This window comes from Stegodyphus dumicola, chromosome X1 (genome assembly GCF_044657685.1).
Source record: "Stegodyphus dumicola isolate Sdum_Otavi_A_Nest chromosome X1, ASM4465768v1".
In the NCBI taxonomy this organism is placed as follows: domain Eukaryota; kingdom Metazoa; phylum Arthropoda; class Arachnida; order Araneae; family Eresidae; genus Stegodyphus; species Stegodyphus dumicola.
Window position 1 is genome coordinate 212,202,033 of NC_140780.1, and position 22,450 is coordinate 212,224,482.

Here is a 22,450-nt window from a genome sequence, read left to right on the forward strand (position 1 = left end):
AAAATTAGTCCATTTCAACTATCATTTCCCTCTCTCCTGAATTTATGTTGTACACAATCTTATCAGATAAATGGCCACTTTTGGTGACTGGTACGAACAAAGTGTAAATGAAACAAAAAGGTTTCGCAGATTGATTGAGGTTTTCCAAGTTTGAACATTAAAATTCTCAGCCAATCGTAATTCGATCAAAATCTTCTTCGATTCTATAATGTAATAATGCTTCTTAAAAAGAAAATCAAACAAAGGAGTATCATTTTTAGAACTAAAAAGAATCACTATCTTTTGAGTCTCCCTGCATCACTGATGAGATTTCCTTTCTGTTTCGATCCAGAGATTCTGCTGAATAACGAAGAATAAAATATCAAAAATAGAGAGACGCTTTACAAAGTCACTGATCACTGTGACCCAAATCTAAGATGAAACATATTGATTAACTGACTCTCTCTTGCTCTTTATTTTGGAACTTGGAGAATCCTGGGACGAAAAATTTTTCCATGTTCTTCATCAGAAGTCGTTACAATTTTCTAGGCCCAATCATTATTGTAAACTCATCTGTTCTATTTGCCATTTAATCTACTTTGCTGAAAATGAGATTCTTCGATCGACTAATTTTAGTTGATTATGCTAATGAAAACACAAACAAGTTTAGCTTCGGAAGTTCTGCATTTCTGATGCTTGCAAACTACCAGGGATAAAGAAAGGAACCAGTTTTCTTTCTAGTCCTAGGTTATCTACATTTTTATGCGCTTCGAAATTTGACATTATGTTTCGCTGTTAATGAAAGGTGTGTTTTGAAAGAAAATTTACCCCTGCACAATATTTGCACCTAAATTAGTGTTTTATAAGTCTGATGGTTTCTATAATTCTAATGTTTAGCAATTTTAAAGTTTATGGAAGTAAAAAAATCATTGTTTAGCCATTTTAAATCTATATTTTAAATCAAGTTGTGGGCTCATATTTCAGAAGCCTTGGGAGCTTGGAAGCAGAAAATCTTAAAACATTCATTGCGAAATTACCAAGATCTTCAGTATCTCTGAATACCACCATTTCTTATTCCTTCGAAAGCCCTTTCGTTACATTTCGTGCATTACAACAATCCATTATCTTCTAAAGAGTCCATGAGTTGCTTTTTTGTTCGTCTACTGGGACATTTACTTTTTTTATTTGTTTTAATCTTAATGCTCTTTATCAAATTAACTTAGCTAACATCGTTGCAGCATAGGGAAATCTTCTTATAATATTATTAAATATAAAATGACTGCGACCATAAAGCAGTTTCAAAAATTAACAAACTCTGTGAAACACTTTTAGTGACGGCCTCTAAAAGTGACTAATGTTTTTAAAAGCATAAATATTTAACTATAGTAGATTGTAATAGTATTCTGTAAGATCACCACTTCTTAAATCAATGAAGACTAAATATGTGTTGACTTACCGCCTATATAATTTCATTATCAAAATTAAGTATTTTGTATACTTCATAAATCGAAGAGTCACACGTTCGGTTCTTATTATACAGCAAAATTATTTTTTACAGAAATCAGTTAATTTTTAATTTAGCGTACAGTAATACAGATGTTTGATATGTATTATGAAGTAATTGTCTTTGAATAATTTGCCATATTTCTAATCCCTTCATATTTGAGCTGCTGTGAAATATATCAATTTTCAAGTGACGGCAATGTACTCTTTTCCTAATTTTTGTTGTTACTGCAATCAGTGCGTTCGCATTGCAAGCTGCCATTTCAAGCTATCTAACTTTTTCCTGTAAATACTGCGTGATTAACTTAGATAAAGATATCTATTTTTTTAAGATATTGCTGCTTATCTGTCGCAAAGGATTCCAGAAATTATGAGGAATTTTAAGAGCAGCGTTTTGTGTTCGAATTAATAACACATTGTTAATGTAAAGTTTGTAAAATTTGTTTGCATCAGAAGAAATATCTATATCCTATATTTTGAAACATTACTCAGTTAGTGTGTTTCAGTAAATCAAACAAAAACCTTTTAATTTTATTTATAGTTTGCTGCATTATTCCCTACTTATATTTATAATATCAATGCAATGGCATAATTAAATCGATTTACAGTCATTCTGCGTTAATAGTTTATTTTATTAAAGAATACAAGATTCAAAGTTTCTTAAATAAGTTGATTCATCATAAAAATCAGTAATAATAATGCAGTAACAGCCGTTTTCTCTTAAACGACCACCTCTACAGAAGATTAATATCCTCAGAGACCCTGCTTGGGTGCATTATAAAGGGTTCACAATACCCTCTATGGGATGACAGTCAAGTCTGATTTCAGTAGTATATTTTAATGAGAAGTGATCTGAAATTTTTACCGGTGACAGAAACATTTCTGTTATAATCCCAATATTAGGAAACGAAACCTTTTTGTGGCATATTCGTAAAGGCAATTTAATTAAGAGGTTCTTTCATGGCCATCTGAAAGAACTATCACATTAGGTCAAAAAAGAAGGAAACAATTATATAAATGAAAGAAATAAAATACTATTCCTACTCTTCAGGAAAACATTAGATGCATTATGAATGTGCTTTGAAGACTCCATGGGGGAAACTGAAGTAATAATTCTCAATAGGAAAAGTTTCTACATAATGAAATGCTTCAGAAGTACAAGTATCCATGTCCATAACTGAAATTGACAAAGGATTTTGCGCACTGGAAGAGAAAAAAAAATGTCCGCACGCCAGAAGAATTTATTTTCAACTTCCTTTATAAGTTCCTATCCCTATTCCTGTTCGTTTTTGTCTCTTGTAAAGACAGCCTGTTGGTTCCTTCCAGCAGTTCTTCACTAGAGCTTGCGAACATGGAAATGAAGATTCTAGTGCAGGCTCCAATTCAGCGGCCGAGTTTTCTACAAAGAAGAGGAAGAAAATAAGGGGAATCCAATAACAACAACACCTATACTGTGTTAGATCCTTATCGGTGTTTTTCTTTGATTTGTGATAGAGAAAAACAAGGAATTCTCAAAACTTTTATGGAACTTGGAAATTATAATACCATAAATAATTATCTCTCTGGTCTTATAACTTCTTGTCCGTGATTCGCCGACGTTATCGTTTACGATTTTCTTAGACCGATTTCCTCAAATGTGACTCATTTTTTTCGAGTACGTTGTTTCAAATACGTACCATGTAATGCCGTGGAATATTATCTAAAATTCTCTGCTTCGTTCCACTGCATTACAAAAAACTGTGTCGAAAAATAAGAGAAGCTTTAGCCAATGACGGAAAAGCTCCAGTAAACTACAAAGAAAAACATACAAAACAAAAACATGCGATGCTTGAGGAAACTATTTCTAAGTATCTAATGCAAAATTAACCGAATTTATCAGTTTACTCAAGCGGAGTAAGTCTCATTATTTCTTAAAAAGGAGTAAGAAATCATACCTGCCGGAAGAGCTAAACATTACCAATTTGCACAACATATACAAAATGAATAATCCTGTGCAGTATGATAAACTCATGTATATTTTTAATTATAACTTTAACACTGGATTCGGTTACCTAAGACAGAACTCTTATAATCTTTGTAATACATTGGAAGCAGATACTGATATGCTTCCACAAATCTTGTTGAAGGTAAGGAAAACTGATTCCAAACCTGAAACGTTAAATGACAAAAAAACTTCGTTCGAGGAAGGACCAATTATGACGGCGAAGAATATTTGTGTTCCCAATATTAACATAAGAAACTGTGAAAAGAAAGAACTTAAGTCTCCTAAAAAATGAAAAATTAGTTTCTCTTCTTATATTTTGTATACATTTTTAGTTTGTTTATAATAAAATTTTCGTTAAGATAAAGTTTGAAAGTTTATTACAAAATATTTGTAGGATTTTTAACTATATTTTCCTTATCGATGAAATTACACAAACTAAGAAATTATTTTTCTAAGAATTCCTGTCAGTCGACATAAGTGGTTTTTCCTCTGGAGTCTTCGTTTGGTGGTAGCACCTTTTATTTGAAAAATGATTCGACACAAGAGTGAAACGGACACAAATTTGAGACAGAGGCTAACACATTTAAGTGCTTCATAACGAGAGTATGTCTTCCCAATGAGATTATTCTCCATAATTCCAAGAAAAGATTTGGTGCTTACAAATGTAATATGTTAGTTTCAATCATTTACCTATTCTAAATACCAACTTCTAAAGTTTTTGGATTATACCATAATATACTTTTTTTACAAAATTCTGTTCACAGCTTTAAGTAAAGTATCACTTCTGGTTTATCAGTTTTAAATATAATATATTGTTTCCACTGGTATAAAAGTCTTAAATAAGTAAGCTGAAAAGTTTCAGATTGTAATTTTATACATATTTTCTTTAGAAACTCTTATAAGCTTTAAGTAAACTATCACTTCCGTTTGTCCATTAAGCTATCGTACCTCCTGAAAACTATGACTTGGGTTTGTCCAGTTTGTCCAGCTCCAATCAATTCTTTATGAAAATGCAGAAAATTTAAGTAATGAAACACCGAAGTTTGTTATAAGTGTTATCCTGGATGAAAAAAAAATCACAAACATGCAAACTCACAGACATAATTGTAAAAATTCTGAAAACATGTTGTGGGGATTCTAATTCGTACTTATTCACTGAAAAATCGCTGTCGAAGTTCTGGGCCGAAAACATTATATCCCTTACCTATGTACTGTATGTTGGCAGGAGGTAGAGGCTGATTTTAAAAAGTTAGTTTAGTATATTTCAGTTTGAAACAAAGCTTACCAAAAGCCTGCTCTTGGTTTAGGCTTTGACTATTACTAAAATTTCCTCTGTTTTTTAGTTAAAACAAAAAATGAATAAAACGAAAATAAATGCAGCTTTATTATTCTAAATCTTAATGCGTACCGTATTTTCAATAACTACTAGTTTGTATTACCGTATCGATGATTCACGAAATCTATTTAAAATTCTCTTTATATTTATTTTTTAATTGTAAAGATTACTTTTGTCTGCAAATACTAGAAAGTCCAGAGAGGTTCATTTTTTCTTTTAATATTTTATATATTGAAACCATTTGCATCATTTTTTCTTATTCTCTTTATATTTGCACTTCACCTATTCGTTCAGCGAGGCCTTTACTTCCTTTGTATTAGTTTGTCTTGCGGAACCTAGTTATATTTACAGCTCAAGAAACATGGTCGGATAATTACAGCTGCGCCATAATGAGAAAGGTTCTACTTCCCTAAATTTCAGTCACCTTGCCAGTATATTAAGTTCGACATAATTTAAGCCCAAGAACCGTCAAACAATAAGTTGTTTGGGTAATATCTAAAGGTATATTATTTAATAAGCATTTAAGAAGGGTAAGGTGAAAGTCGGTTATAAAGAGACGTTTTACGCTTAGATAATCGTGACATTAAAAATATCTATGTCGATATATTCACAAAGCATCCTTTGTAATTTTTTCCTAAAACAGAGCTTGAAAAACGCTCACAGCATAGGTTCTAAGTATGAAAAAAAAAAAAAATAATTAACACTGGCTGGGATTTGATGCGCGGATAATTTCGTCTCTTACAAACATAATATATTTTTTATCGTTCACATGCTTTGATGAAACTAGCTAAATCATATGCCTCATTTTTAACGCAAGCATTATGCTTGGGAAAAATTGCTGCAAAAAAAAAAAAAAAAAAAAAAAAATAGTGACAAAAAACGTCTCAAGCGCTGAAAAACTAAATGAGTTGATCGCTCGTTAATATTCTTTTTTTCGCAAACACAAAAAAAATCTCAGGTTTGCTTTCTTGTTTGTAATGTAGCTAAGAGGGTGGGGACTATATTGTTGAGAAACTATCAAATCATCAAGGATTAAGGTAAATGCTTTTTAATACACCTTTCCAGCCCTCTCTTTCGGTATGAAATGAATGGCATAGCTCAAGAATGCTGATTTTTGATAAGCATAAATTAAATTTTTGAGACAAGAAACTCTTAAAATATAACGACCACTGGTATTTCTCTAAGCTATAACCTTTAGTTCATAGCTGCTAATTTTTTTTCTATCAAGCAGAGACGCGTTTACTCTTCCATCAAGCTCTTTACAGTAATTACAGGCACACAGAGTAATTTTAAGGTCATATAAGAACCCTGCATCCCTTAACTGCTTCGTAATTAATTTAATTGTATTAACTAAGGTATTCTAGAGTTGTTTAAAATTTTTAACCTTTTTGAGGTATTTATTCTTAACTTTTCTTTATCAAATTAATTGTAACATACATAAATAAGTTTTCCTGCAGTGATACAAAATGAAATTTAAAAGTTTTAAATGAACTTACTTGAGTTTACTCATTTTCTTGCCGTTTTTTATTTATAAAAAGAAAATCATATATTTCACAGACGCATTATGCACCTAAAGCACAAAAATTTTTAATTTGTAATTGAAGCAATCTTACAGCAAGTGATTTTTGCAAATATTAGGCCGAACGTTCGTAACAATGTTCTTATTTTTCTTATCCTTTAAAGATACAATCAGCAACATCCTCTTTTCCAGTATAGCGATATTTGATAATATTTCAGAGCAATTCTTTCTGTTCTTGACAAATCCTTTATTTTTCGGATATTGGGTTATAAAGGATTATCTTAAATATCTTAAATCTTCAAAAAAGCATTTCTTCTATTCACTTTCTTTCATTTGAATTTATTTCTCGAAGTATCCCAAAAGAAGTATACAGGCTTACCATACTTTAAAAAAAATAACAAGAGGCTAACGAAACGACAAATCTCGGAATACCTGAAATATGAAGCACATCTTTAATCAATTAATTGTCTAATAATACAGTATAAGTACTAGTCTTGTACGGAACAAATGCTACTGCGACAGCTTTAATAAGTAAGCACAAATGCTGAAGTATATGCATTCCTGTCTATTGCCGTATTTGTCAAATAGTTGACCTGTCTCATATCTCATTGTTATTATTAATATAGTTACACTTAATTTGAAATTATTTTCCCAAAATAATTACAAGGGAAAAAAAAAACTCCGCATTCGTAAAGTGTCCTCTCAATCCAAATATACGTATATCTGAGCAATGTTCTATTTTTCCACTGAACTACATTCTTTTGAATTTCCTGTCTTTAACTGCATAGTCCGTGTAAAGGATATTTCTGTTACAGATAATCTACTGTATTTTAGTTTGCATTTCATCATAGGTTTACCTGACACATATTATGAGAAAAGTGGAAAAGGCCGTACCCACTTCATAGGCTGCTAAGGTATATGCTACGGTAGCTTCATAGGATGCTAAGGTTATACACCGCGAAGAGGTGTATAGTCATCGAACCATTGGTTGAATTTGTAACTGAATTGTTAAACCCCGTATATAACTTAGGATATAACTAGATATATAACTAGGTTCGATGACTAACGAATATATGTTAATTCATTATTATTTCTTCTTTAGTGCATAGTAAAATGAAAAATGAATTCCCTGGAAAATAATTTTAGGCCCGCTCAATTTTTTCGGCGTTCTACTTCAGTATAAAATTAAGTAATGAATGTCCGTTTTTATTTTCTCTTCTATTACAAATGCATGTGATACTTTCTTTCCTACCATGTATCTATATTTTACAATAATATTTAAACATCTAATAGAAGTGATTAATGAGAAAAGCCTATAACAATTATCACATTTCCAGATACAAAATTAATGCCGATTGAAATGTTTCCTTTTTAAATTTTAAGAAGTACGTAGTAAAAATATATTGTGTTAAAGCTTTATAAATCCTATTTTCCTCCTTTCCATAATAATTATCTTATTTTAGTGTTCAGTTGCTGAATTTAATAACCAACAGAAATTATGTATTCGAGTAAAATTTTATGAAACAAAACGTAATTCTAAAAATTACTTCAATTTAATCATTTTATTCACTTAAAACTTGCTTTGAAATTGCAGAATGCAGTTTTAACGCTTTTGATAATGAAGTCTTAATTTCTTTCCTTTCATTCCGTGTGTTCCATTTTACTTAAAGCATAGAGAATAGCCGACACATCCAATATAAATTCAGTAATTGTTCGAGGCAGTATTCCCTTTTTTAATTAAATATTCAAATAAATTTAAGAAACGTGTTTGCATTTGTTTTTCTGTTTTTGCTTTATGATTTAATAAATGCCAGGAATAAAGGAAGATTTCAATTTAATTAACAGCAACTAGCACAAAAATTGTCCATTACACAAGGTGATTTTAGAAGCAGATATTGTAAACATGCTACGTTGAGTGGCGAGGTAAAGCAATTAAGCATTCAGAGAAAAACACTCTGATGTTATACAGATAAATCCAGAGGCAAGAGAATTATTTTTGGCTCTTCTAAGACTTGTTCCAAGAAAACAGCACTGTTTTCATCAAAATATATTAAACCATACGGCTTGTAATTAAATTTCGCAAGTTACTGCTGAAGATATGAATTTAAACAAAACCTATGTTTTGCCATGTAGGTCCATACATTTGATGAAACTAATCTTACATTTGTTTCTCAGACAAATTTTAGAGAATTTTGATTTCTAATTTAATTAATACATTTTTCTTATTATTTTTAATAATGCCTTTGAACTTTAATTGTGCTTGACTGAAATAATGCTTTATACAGCATTAAATTTCTTTGAACACTACATTCATTTTCAAACAATTTTGAAAAATTATTATTGATTTCAAATAATTTAGAAACAACATGAAAATATCCAAGCTTTTCATCATTTTACTTCTCATAACTTAAGTAAGAGTAACCGAAGTAACAAAGGTAACACTGAACTTCTATTGACAATTATTGCTTTGAAAACTGATTTTTAAAACAAAGTAAAGTAAAATTTAAAATTGAAAATATAGTTTTTAATTAACAGTATCAATAATATATATTTAATGGTTAAGATGTTTCTAATGCTTTATAGGATGAAATTAACATGAGAAAATTGTTCATTGTTCTTTAACTAACGGTATGGACTCTTGAAAGCATTGTGTTTTTGATTTGGTTTATTCCCTTTTACAAATTCCTTCTAATTGAATTGATGGTACTAGACTTCCACATTTTAAGATAAAAGCTCATTAAATAATCAGCTTTCTTAATGTTATCGCTTTTTAAGCAATCTCCAAACAATCGGGCACTTATTTCTATGACGTATTAACATTACATTTATATTAATAACCAAACATTTTCAGTTCTTGGAAGAACAATTCATTTAAGTGGAATCAAAGTCTTAGATGCAAAGTAGTCGTTATTGAGTTTTTAAAATTCTTTTGTTAATGAAATTCCTTTCCCGATTTTGCGTTTTTTGAACTGCATTTGGAAACTCACGTTGATTTTTTTCCTATAGTTTAGGGAAAAGAAATTGCAAGACATAAAAAAAGAATGATCGTTAGTCTAATTAATATAATGGTCAATTTGCATAAAATGCATTGGAAAAACATGTTTTAAATACGAGAAGTGGTCTTAGAATATATAAAAAAATTAAATTAATCAGTAAATAAAAATGCAATATAGTAAACATAAAAAATGCTGGAGACTAACACAAATATGAATGTAAAATATGTTTGAGGAATATCTCCATCATTACTGTACATCTGCAGCAATTCCTGTAATATAAAATTCTTTCCTTTTAAATGAGACATTCCTGTTAAAATTTCGTTAGGTACGGACAATTCACCTAGATATAAAATGAAAACGGCAGCTCCGTTCATAGCTCTTATGGCTACAAATGTTTTCATGGCAAATGTTCTCATTTTCTGTAAACGTTTTTATGGTTTCTAATGGCTTAAAATAACCTAACCTTCTTATGGCTTGAAAAATAACCTAAGCGAAGAGTAATTTTTTTAAATGTAATTATGTGGTAATTGCTTCTAATTATTTTACATTCACTTCCAGAATTAATATCCTAATATGTGGATTATGATGCATGCTTTCTAATGTATGATTTATGAAAATTGTATTTTCTCTTAAACAGTTTAACACAGTCTAAAGATTAAAATTCATACTTTTAACCCATGTGCAACATAGTTAATCTGCTATTACTAACTCATGTACAGCATGGTTAGTATCCTATTACTAAATCATATGCAGCATAGAAGTACATTGAGTTAGCAACACATATACAGATGTTATTTTCTGTATATTATTTTATGTACAGTCGCTTCCATTAAAGTCGGTCTCATTCATAAAATTATTACTGTTTGCTTAATTATCATCATTTAAATCAAATTTATTTTTAACATACATCATTATTGCAATGTTAATGAACATGCTTTTAAAACTTCTTTACTTACATACGCTTATTTTATGCTTCTAGAATTTACAATTTATTTCGCAAATTTGATGCATCAGTGTGCAGTTTAAGCATTTTTAAAGCGGCTATTTTTAGTGTTTAACCAAAAATGAATTGTTTTGATGTTCATGATTTACAAAAAATTAAATCTTAAAACTTTATTTCATTTTACTTGAAAGAGTTTTCAAGAACGATGTTTTCATATTTTATTGGTATTTATTTTTCGTATTTTCGTATTCAGTTTTAGCACACTAAATTTGAATTTAATTGCTTTCAAAACATTGTATTTTGTTTAAGAATACAAAAAAAGAAAAAAAGAAGCAATGATTAATTTTGTCATTAATTAATTAATTAATTTTGTCAGTCATTAATTAATTAATAATTAATTTTATCATTTTTTTCATCGTATCTTCACAGATTTTCTACTGGAAGATTACCTTTTGATGATTGATGCCCACATTCCTTCAGGACTTAGCATCTTTATCGTGAGTAAACCTTCTTCCCACAATCATACGTCAAATTTTACAATTTTAATACTTCTATATTAGTAATTTGTTTTCTGTATTCTTATAAAAAGAAAAACTGATGACAGTCTGGTATCCTTATATTATAGGTCTGAAGCTGTTCTATTTCTTTATAGTAAAAATAGTTTACTTTAGTTGCAAATAATAACGAGCCATTTAGCTGTAGTCAAACAAACGTGGGAAAAGGTGTAGAATTTCAAAACCCAAATTGGGGGAAAACATTCTGAGGGAAAGTATTTCTCTTTTTATTATAAAACTGGGGAGAAAAATTATTCGAGACATTCACTTTCAAAACACAAGAAACAGATACATATCTTCTTTTAAAAGAGTAAAATGTACTTCATAAAGATAAAGAAAAGAAATATTCATTCTTGTGAAAGTATTCCTAATTACCTACAAAGAGCATGATGGATGATCTCTCATATTTTGGAGGAATGCGTTTGAAATGTACCTATTATCTGGTCGAAATCTAGGATCATTTTGATGCACATTTTTATATCCTGTTGCAGAAAAATTATGAGTCTAGTACTAATTTCTTTCTGTTATTTCTGTATATTTCTTAAGTTATGATCCACCAGACCATAAATATAAGACACGGAAGTAGCTGGTAAATTTTCCTGTTCAAATTATTTTCCAAGAAATATAATCACTCACCCTTTAATTTACAGAAAATTTTTATATGACGGATTTTAAGAAAACTTCAGTTAGGCGAAACATAAACGGAAATTACTCAAGAAAAAATTAATAACACCAATTCAGCGATGTATTAGGTATTTCAATATTTCTTTTTAAATAATGATGATGCCATTTGTATAAAATTTGTATTAAGTTCAAAGGAACAATTATCTTGTAAGAAACCGCACTTAAAAAGAAAGAAACTTTGATTCGTAATGTCGTAATGCATGAGGATGCCATAAAGAATTCTTCTAATTCAAGCTCAATTTTTAAAATTGTCAGTTTACATCCACTTGCATTTAAGAGGAAAATAGCATTTGTTTAGAAAAATGAGCAACAATAAAAATATTTTACTCTATTGAAACTAAAACATTTAAAACACTCAAACGTTTTCTTAAATCAATCAGTACGTGAATAGGGATAATAATCAAGCAACCAAGATTAATAAACTAAGGTTAATACTCATGCAGAAATTTGTATTATGTTGTTAAACATTAGTAGTGTAGCCGCAAAAGCGTATTTTTGCATAAGTTCCTTTTTAAATTGGATTTTGTTGAGTGTATCAATGCATATGCCTGAATTATTTTAGTACAAAACATAATAATATGCACAGGATGGTTATAACTAAACTTCCTCGCAATATGAATCACTAGACGATATATATATCCGCTCAACCAATATATATCCTCGATATATATATCCGCTTAATCAATCGAAATAAAATTTCAGATATTGTTATTTGAAGCTATGCGATTAAGATCATGGTGATTTAAAAAATATAGCTCTCCCGATTAGGGTGACAGTGAAAAACTTCGAAACTTTTGCATGCCAACGCCAACTTTTTTCCTGCGCAAATCGATCAACGAACTGAAAAACATTAATTGATGTTCGAACGATACACATATGACGAAAAGATAAACTTATATTAAAATTACAAGTTTTCAGAGTTCTCACTTTCGCAGAGAATAAGGCATTGCAGTAAGTAGATTGTTGATAACAATGACGAAAGTAACATTGCAGGAGGAAACTGTTTAACTTCACATTTCATAGCGCCTTTCAGTTCTGACAAATATCTTAGATTTTATGCTTAAGCAATAGATTTCAGGTAAACCCAGAACAGAAATCTATCGGCTTGATTTCGGGGGATCGCAACACAGTGGGTACAAAACTGCAAAGTTGCGGAAAAGTACTATATCTCCAAACGGCAGTTGCAGCATTTTCTGAACACATTGTGGCGACATGTGAAGAAACGCTTCTTGCATACTTACATCGTCATTATTGACATTTCGCTCCTGCAATTCTAGAATTACGTAATTCTGTAACATTGCTGTGTATCCAGCACTTGTGATGTAGCATGTTTTCATACATATGAAAATAATTCCTTCGAAGAAGTGCAGACTGAGAATGAATGTGCTTGTGATGCCGCACCACACAGTCAGCTTTCGCCTCGAGAATTTCCGATAGCCCAGTAAATACATTTCTTGGAATTGACGTTTCTAGTTAAGCAGAAATGCGCCTCATGGCTCCACTATATCCACAACGGCAATCTGCCATTTTCACCTTATCCAAAGAGCAAAAAAAATCGTAAATTCTACATGGTGTTGCTCGTCACCAGGTTGCATTATCTGGACGCGATGAAAACGATAAGACAACTTCCACAGAACAGGATGCAGAAGTTTAATGACTGCGGTTTTCTTTGCACAGAAACTGTGGGCAATACTTCTTGCAGTATTCTTGCAGTATGCAATTGTACTTCTGCAACAACATCAACAGGGAATACATGCTCCTCTGGGATCGCGGTCCCTCACATGTGCATCCAGTTTTTTTCAAATTTGTTTTGCCAAATCTAGTACAGGTTTTAAGGAGCATGGGTCTCGTCTTATCTTATGAGTATGCTGATAAATAAATTAACACTCCTCCGGCAGCATTGTCGTCGTTCAAATAAAACAGCTTTATCTGTTCATTGCGTTGTTTCCCTGTAGGTGTCATCCTGTTAGCACGCTGCAACAACTGATTGAAGAATCAATTTTCCCACACTGTACTTTAAAGATTTTGCACAAAGAAGTTTTGTGATTGGTACTTTACTGTGAATTATAGAAAGTGCGTCAATGTACCTTGCCTGTGTGTTTGGCATTGGCCCATTACATTGCCGTATTTTGCAAATACTTTTAAGCCGTCAGTTTTCGTCATACGTGTATCGTTCTAACTCCATTTATGGACTTTCAACGCGCTGATGAATTTTCGCTGGAAAAACGTGGGTGTAGCCTTTCGAAAATTCGGAATTTTTTCATTGTAACCGTAACCGTGAGACGTTTATATTTTATAATCATTGCAATCTCCAGTGTTCATCTTCAAATATACAGATATCTGAAATTTCATTTCGATTAGTTGAGCGGATTGGTCACTAGGGACACCACTAGTCATACTCGTATGTGGGGGAAGTATTATTTAGGGAAAGTATTAGCTATTATCGCTATATTATGCCAGTTTAATTATTTTTTGTTTCAAAAAACAAGTAGAAAATATTTGCTTCTCAAAATGATGCTGCTTTGACGTTTTATGCGTTCTTCTAACGTTTATTTATAAAGTGTAAATTTTTGCAGTTCGTTCAAGCGTACCTTTTGCTATTAAATTATTAAGAGCTATATGCTTTTGATTTGCAAAGATCTGATATTGAATATTATCAAAGGTAAGATTTCTGTCAAACCTATGTGCATAGGATAAATCAATGTTATTCTTTTAAGTAATAACAAAGCATACCTTGGTTATTGGCCTTACGAAAATTGTCTATAAATTCACGTTGCACATGAGGAAAATCGCGCAGATCAAATTCAAGCCTCTTAATATATTTAGAAACAGCAATAAAGCATATAAATTATAACAGCTTTTGAATATACTTTATTAAAATATTATGTAGCTCAGTACTAAGCAAGCAATAAATGAGGCGAGATACAACCAAATGCAATATTAACACACTTATTTTGAAATTTTTATTCCGAAAGTATTTATTTCACTGCCGGGAACATTTTAAATTAATCATAAGTACAAATTTATGGTCTAAACTAATTATACAGGACTGGATTCAAAAGTTAGCGTCTCTAAAATGTGCATTTACCTATAACTTAGGCCAAGAGGCTCACGTGCAACATTTTTTATGCTTAAAAAAATTCACAAATAAGATTTTGCAAGCGAGTGAAAAAACTCCTTAACCCTTTACTTTAGCCATTATTTATAATGCCATAAAATCTTTCAGAAGAGTTATTAAACAGTTTTGCATTTATTAACTATGAATTGTAGAACATTAAACTTGAAATAGGGAAGTTACATTTCTTAATTAAATTCTTAGGTGACCCAGAAGGTAACAGCTTCAGCTGGCAGTTCAATCAATCAACTTAAGGAGGTGTTGTTATGTTTCAAATATTCCAAGTTTTAAAGCGCGTTTGGGTTTAATAGCTCAAATAAGTTTGAGTGATTCGAATAACTTCAGTTTAAGCGAAATCAAAACTTCTCTTCAACTTGAGTGGATAATCGTAGATATCGTGATGGAATGCGCATTTAAACCAGAGCTTGCTTTAGCAAATGGGCTAAATTAAATGACGAAAAAATACTATGTTTATAAGGAAATAAATTTTTAAATTAATGCTTAATAGAGTTAAATTTTTAATATCTATATCTTCAAGCAAGAGTTTGTTAATAATCCTTTCTTTTATCAACATCTGTCATTTTCAATGTACGAGTGACATAAAATTACATTTAAACTATGATGAAGTTAGAGTCAACTGCCTCTTTAAAGTATTAATTTAGTTACATATTTCATGAATTGCATAACTGTCTCATAAATTCAAGAGGAAAAAAAATCATTTGGTTTCTTTTCAATCATGAAAAATGGTAAGTAATTAGCTACGTTTCAATGCGAACTGTCTGTTAAAAATATATGTATTTACTGTAAATGTTATTAACTGATATTCGTTCATGATCATTATAAGTGTACGTCATATTAAGCACCTTCCAGCAAAGCTTCCAATTACCAATTACTTAATCGGAAAATGAATGCTGTATTATTCGATATCCATTCAGCGGAATTTTATGCCAATGGAACAGCGGAATTTCATGCCCATGAAACAGCAAACTTAAAAAAAAAAAATGTCAGTGACGCTTGAGATATTTATAATTTTAAGGTAAGTTACATAAAAATAAAATTAAACCTGATGCCTATACAGAAAATTTTGAAATTAAAAAATGGTGATTTTTTAATAATGAAAACTTGGAGTTTAATATATTACATTTTCACATAAAATGATCTTTTAAATATCTACAAATGTATAAATAAATTGATGGCTGACTGTTCAAATGATGGCAATGTTTATTTCAATGTGACTAAAAACGTATTTGAAAAAATGAAAGGCATGTATTACTTTCTCAATACTATATTTGGAAATTCTGTTTAAAATTTAATACGCCTTCTAAGTTAATTGTTTACCTAAAACGTCCAAGGTTAATATCGTAAATGAACTCTGAATAGAAGTGCTACTGTGTTATGCAAGGGAACATGAAAGTATTCTGAAATAACTTGTTCTCACTATGATGCCTAGAGGGGAAACAGGCTCTAATTGCAACTTCAAGAGTTGTACCTCATTCCCTAGGCAATTGTCGTATTCACTTGTTTCGATCGCAGCACTTGATTTGCTCTCTTCCCGTGGGGGCGCTTGGACCCTCTCGAATCAAACTTATTACTTGCAATTCCTACGAGGGCTATAGACATTTAATCACGATACCCCTCGATTACGTCTTATTACAAACAAAAAGAAAACACAAACCTGAAAAAGAAGTCCATTCCACTAATTAAAGGCTAATGGAGCCTTTTGATCGCTAAACGTCAGAGTACCCTTGCTATAAAAAGGGCTCAGTCTTGATCCAAATGTTTCGCTGGATGAGAAACTATTAAATCTCCAGTGATTATCGAGCTTGTGAGTATTACATTTGGATCAATTTAAGCTGCGTGCATATGCGTAACCAACTCGTTGTATGTCTGAGACTTTTGTTTTAAATTTTAAATTCTAACCATCATTGAACTGATACTATTGATAAAACACATTAATGAAAACAAACTTCACTTCCAGAGTTAGAAATGAAATTGTGGTGCCGTGAATATATGTGTCAAGAAATTTCACAAAATAGTTACGAAAGGCTAGCGCTCTCACTTTCAAAATTATATACCATGAATTTATGCTAATACACTTTTGAGTATCACTTTCATTTATTTACAGTAGTATTTAACCGATAACTTTAAAAACTAAAAATTTTTCTAGTTTAGGAGATGAAAGAAAGGGAATTTTTTTTAATATTTTCTTTGTTTGTAAAGCTACTATATCTTTTCTTCCTTAATTTAAAGTGCTTGGTAATGCCATAGCAATAACCCAAATAAACCAACTGGGAATTTATGAAAATTAGGGAAATGTAGGAGTAACTTAAATATGCAAACAGTCAAATTTTCAAGCACCCAAGTCCAGCCGCCGATAAGTAGGAGGGATTTAAATGATACAAAGATCTGATGGGCTGATTTTTTTTTCTGTTACATGAGATTTCAAAAGTCGATTGAGGTCTCATAGTTTGACAGTGCGATGCTTTGAGTTTATTAATCTGCCATTTATCACCATCTATCGCAAACGGAAGGGGACATAATTCTTCAACTGGAGCTGTTGTTTATCATCCTAGGAGATCGCTATCCTTTTAGGCCGAAATTTTAGGACCGGTTAACCTCATGCATCCCAGTGTTTGAGAGAACAACACCAATTCATATGATAACAAGCAGTGGTCACAGGTGACTGCTGGTGCGAGTGTTGGCCATCCTATTTTGTTTATCATCCTAGGAGAGCTAGAAGATCCTAGGAGCTGTTGTTTATCATCCTAGGAGATTGCTATCCTTTAAGGCCGAAATTTTAGGACCGTTTAACCTTATGCATTCCAGTGTTTGAGAGAACAACACCAATTCATATGATAACAAGCAGTGGTCACAGGTGTCTTCTGGTGCGAGTGTTGGCCATCCTATTTTGTTTATCATCCTAGGAGAGCTAGAAAATCCTAGGAGCTGTTGTTTATCATCCTAGGAGATTGCTATCCTCTAAGGCCGAAATTTTAGGACCGTTTAACCTTATGCATTCCAGTGTTTGAGAGAACAACGCCAATTCATATGATAACAAGCAGTGGTCACAGGTGACTGAGAGTGTTGGCTATCCTATTTTCTCTTAAGATGGATTGGTAAATTAAAAGAACAGATCACATTATCTTCGTGCTACTGCAAGTGAAATTTGAAAATCAATATGTCATGCATTGATTACTTAAATTATCAGAGGGCGTTCTTCTGATAAATAGGCAACAGTTATTCCGGGTAACAATGGCACAAGGTAGTCCTTTGATTCCCTTCAAAGGCAATTCCAGAGAGCATTCAAGCGACAAAGGTACTAAAATAATATACTATCCTTCTCATCAATGAGTATTTCTTCTGAGCATTGATTGCCTGAGTGTGGGCTGAAGACCACGTAACCGGTATCGTCCATAAGTATTCACGAAAGAATTCCAAGCCCTGGTCCCCGAATATTATTGTAAGGTAGCATAATGTATGGTACGACCATTCTAAACTGTCCTTTATCTCATTTCCCATCTGATCTCTCATCGAGAACACCTGATACATCATTAATTGACTATTGGAAAAGTAACAACCAGCTGCGAATCGTAACGCTTCACTCTACTTGCTCATATGCTTGCAGTTTGTCAAATTATTCCTCCGACGAAGAGGCATATTAAGGGTATTAATGACAGCATGCTGATTCCTGTGAACGCATGCATTTCTGCAGATGAAAAGCCTTTTCCTGGCTGAGTAAATAAAGCTGATATTTTGCTTTTAAAATTTGATCTTTTAAATTAACTTATATATCTTTCTATAATTATAGATCTTGAGAATTTGAAATTTATATGTCGTTCCGTTCTTGGTATTATTTCAATGTTAAAGCAGTATGTTACTCAAAATTACAAGCTTGGAAAAATGTAAAATTATTGTTGATAAAGCCCAAGTAAAAACAGCATGAGCATAACTGCTCAGAGCGATGATAACGTAGGATAAACAAAACTGTATTAATGAAATTGAGCTAAAAACCAAAAACATACATTACAAACATACACTACCAGAAACATACTATGAAATGTCCAAGCGCGGTAAGATAGCTTCCCAGCAAAGCAGTTTTAGGGTTGCCATAAAATGTCAAGGGAAGGCAGGTGTTGCCACATTTGGCGAGAAATCGTCCTTTTGGCGACATCTGGCGACAAAATTAGCGATATATCACGGACGGATGGAGAACCTTCTGGAACGAATTCTTTCAGGTTTAGCCCAGAATGTTCTCGAGCACAAGCCGAAAGCTATATAAACCCTGCTGGTCCGCAGTCAGTTAGTGTATAAGTACCTCGGCTAGCGAGCTGATAGTCAGTATCGAGTTGGTGTCTCTCAATCCCTGCGGAGTCGATCGAGTTGACAGCCTGTCAGCGAGTGTCGAGTGGGTCGTTGAGTTCACCGAAGGAGTCTCTTAGTGTATCGCGGTTAGTGCATCGTCGAGAGAGCGTGTTGAGCTCCGGGAATGACTGATCCGAAGAGCCCGGAGCCGTGCTCTGTGTGTCGTCGAGTGCATCGCGAGTTGTAGCGTGGAGAGTCTCGAGAGTACGTGGAGTTCCGAGAACGACCGAGCAGAGTTGGGAGCTGTACTCTGGTGCTCTGCAGTGAAGCTGTCTCCACACTGATAGCCTGATAACCTAGAGGCTGTGTCGCTGATCGTGTCAACATGCTTAGAGTAGATCTTCGACGAGTGTAAAAGTGTTTTGGTGCTGTCCTGATTTATATTGGTAAATAAAGTGTGTTTCGATACTTCAACAAGTGTCGTCGTTACTCACTCCAAATCCACACGAACCCCATACGAATGTGAAGGAAGAAAATAACGTAACAACTGGTGACAGAAAAGAAAAACGAAACAATTGGTGTCAGAAGTGGGATTCGAACCCACGCCTGGGGTAACGTAGGATAAACAAAACTGTATTAATGAAATTGAGCTAAAAATACCAAAAACATACATTACAAACATACACTACCAGAAACATACATTACAAACATACACTACCAGAAACATACATTACAACAAAAACACAGTCATCGAAATTAAGTATATGTTGATAATAACATTGTAAGTTTTCCTTCTTTATATATTTTCTTTAAATTCCTTAGCTCTGCACAAAATGTAAAAATTATTCAAAAATAAATCTCATGACTGAAATGCATACGATCTGAATGAAATATAATATTTACCGGAATCTGCATTTAGAGAAAGTGAATTACGAGCGAAAGCAGTTTTAAATTCCTCAATATAAATTCGGGCAATAATTATATCACAAACAAAATCTCTACCTGTGTTTATTACCGCATATAATTTTGATATCTAACAAATGTATGTGACGTCATCATGTTAGTATATCTCACTTTCACACCTTTTTACTGATGGGAAAGTCGGTGCTTATATAACAGATTTCTACGTTGAAAACTGTGACTTGATTGCTTTTCTGATATCATTTTGTTTGTTTATTAGGCCTTAATTTCCAGTAATATGAAATGCGGTAATGCATATAAATTTGAACACACTATTCGTAATTTGAACATTACTGCTAAAGAAATAGAGAACACACATAAGTATATTGCAGCAGATTTGTATGTAAAGGTATGACGCTTCACATTTTCTACAAGTGGCCAAGTGGATAAGATAGTGGTTCGCGCTGGATAACTGCATGTAAGCTTCTATGATTTACCCTGAGTGTACCATAAGTACGAGGTGGTATATTTATAAATATCCTCTGTGAAATAATTCTTAGCTTATGCAGATAGTTATCTTATGCTTTGCCGTAATCAGAACACATCAATTCACTTTTACATCTCCATAGATCGTTTTTATTAAGAATTCACAATGAGTATTTAAGTAAAATATCTTTGTGCAGAGTCATATATGCAAAACGTAGTTTAATCTAAAAATTACTAGAAATGAAGATTAAGAGAATCGATGTCTGCAGTTTAATTGGAATTAGTCTAACAGTATGAAAACGTTGTTGCTCCAGAGAACACAGTATAAGCTATTTTAATTCCAGTTTGATATACTAGGTTGAAAGAACAAAAGTGGAGCTTAAAGCACGTTTTTCTACACCAACGATAGAATGTAGGAGCTCTATTATTAACTGGATTGTTTAGCAGAAGCATTTCTGAAGCTTCTGGAAAACTAAACTAGAGGGCAAATTAGTGAGAGCAATAATTTCGGCTTCCGGAAATTGAAAACAGTGGTTTTTGTACCAATAAATGGAAAAATTTAAGATTTTTTAGCTTCACATTGTTCACGTGCTTATGTAGTCCTCCAATCTAAAATTTCAGGATACGCGGTTTTGCCAAAGTAGCTCAAGAGCTTCTCCACGAGTTATTTTATAAGTGCTTCACGAATGATGACCGAGGACTAAGTTTAGGGATTAGCGGAATACAAATGATTATAATTGAAATGGTCTTAGTTTGATGACTTAAACCTGAAAGTAATGAACTTCTTCAACGTTTCTTAAGTGCGATGTCAATCACAGTAGAAGGAAAGCACGTGAAACTGCAAAACCTTTCAGAAAACAGTTCTTTCGACAAAGAATGTAAATTAACAGCATAGAGAACGAAATTATAAAGGTTATAAAGTCTAGTGTTCTTTGGGAGCATAGACTGCAGACTTTAAAATAGTTCTAAAAGAATTATTTTCTAGTCTTGTGAATATAGGAACATAAACTCAGAAAAAGGATAAAGAAATAAAAATGACCAAACTTGGGCCAACACATCTGGTTTAACTTCAATACGTAAAGTTGAGTTAATTCAAATGTAGTAGATGAGCCTAAAAGACCAAAGGATAATTTAAACGCGCAGTGAAGGCTCTGGTTTGTAGAAAACCAGCGAGACAAGCCCGTTGGCTAGAAGCACTCAGCGCCACAGCATCAAATCGGTAATAGGCACGGTACCACGTGACCTGAAGTAGGCAGAACACGCACTCAAAAATAACTTGCGTAACCTTCGCTTAAATAGTAGTTCTTTCTCCCTCAGTCTGAATAAACGTTCGCTATCTCATATACATTCTGACAGGAAAGGCGTCGGTGAAAAGGGAGTGACAGAAAAGTAACTGAAAATTAACTATTAGTTAAAAATAAAGAGATGAAACCTTACAAGGTCGCAGTTTTTTATTTGCGTTAGTGGGCAGAGGAAACGTGAGGGGACAAGGAGACAGAAAATGTTTTCTGAAAACACCTTGTGTGGAACTCATTCTCAGATTTCATAAATCGTACATTCAAGAAAGCAAGACAGTTTTCAAATGAAACTTCATACGTAAATTGTATGTTATCAAACGTATTCAGTTCAGAAAGAAAATCCAGAGTATCATCGGACGGCTTGTTCCAGAGAATAAAATGTGTCATCAACATACATTAACCCAAAAGTGTAAAAGAAGAACACCACATGCTTGTAAAAGAAAATTACTATATGTATAAAAACTATACAACATAAATTACTACAAAAGGGAAAATAATAATTACAATAATTATTAATTTTTAATGTATCCTAAATAGAGCTACGAAGAACAGCTGCAAATTTTAGAATCTTCTATTTTTCAACTATATCTTTGCACTTATATTCATGACTTTGTTGCAGCGTATTGTTCCAAACATAGTTGTAGTTTTCAGTCTTTCTAGTTTATTTTAATGGACATGCATGCAGCTACATAAAAGTTCCAACTCTAGCCTATCGAAGAATGCAAAATATTTTCTGATAAATTTACTGTAATTTTAACATAGTTTCTAGGCATTTTCGATTTTAAATCTGCATGCATACTCTTTGAGTTTGTATCATCCTTTCCCATCAGTCTTATTAGTTATGCTTTTCT

At 32.3% G+C, this 22,450-nt stretch overlaps 1 protein-coding gene across 2 annotated transcripts in view; it reads left to right on the top strand.

Moving 5' to 3' along the window:
* Positions 1-22,450, top strand: part of LOC118187603 (uncharacterized) — a 934,081-nt gene that overhangs the window by 306,889 nt on the left and 604,742 nt on the right. For both annotated transcript variants that reach the window (XM_085808399.1, XM_085808398.1), the window contains exon 4: positions 10,690-10,757. The gene's annotated coding sequence lies outside the window, so the exon portion shown is untranslated. The remainder of the gene's footprint in view (positions 1-10,689; positions 10,758-22,450) is intronic.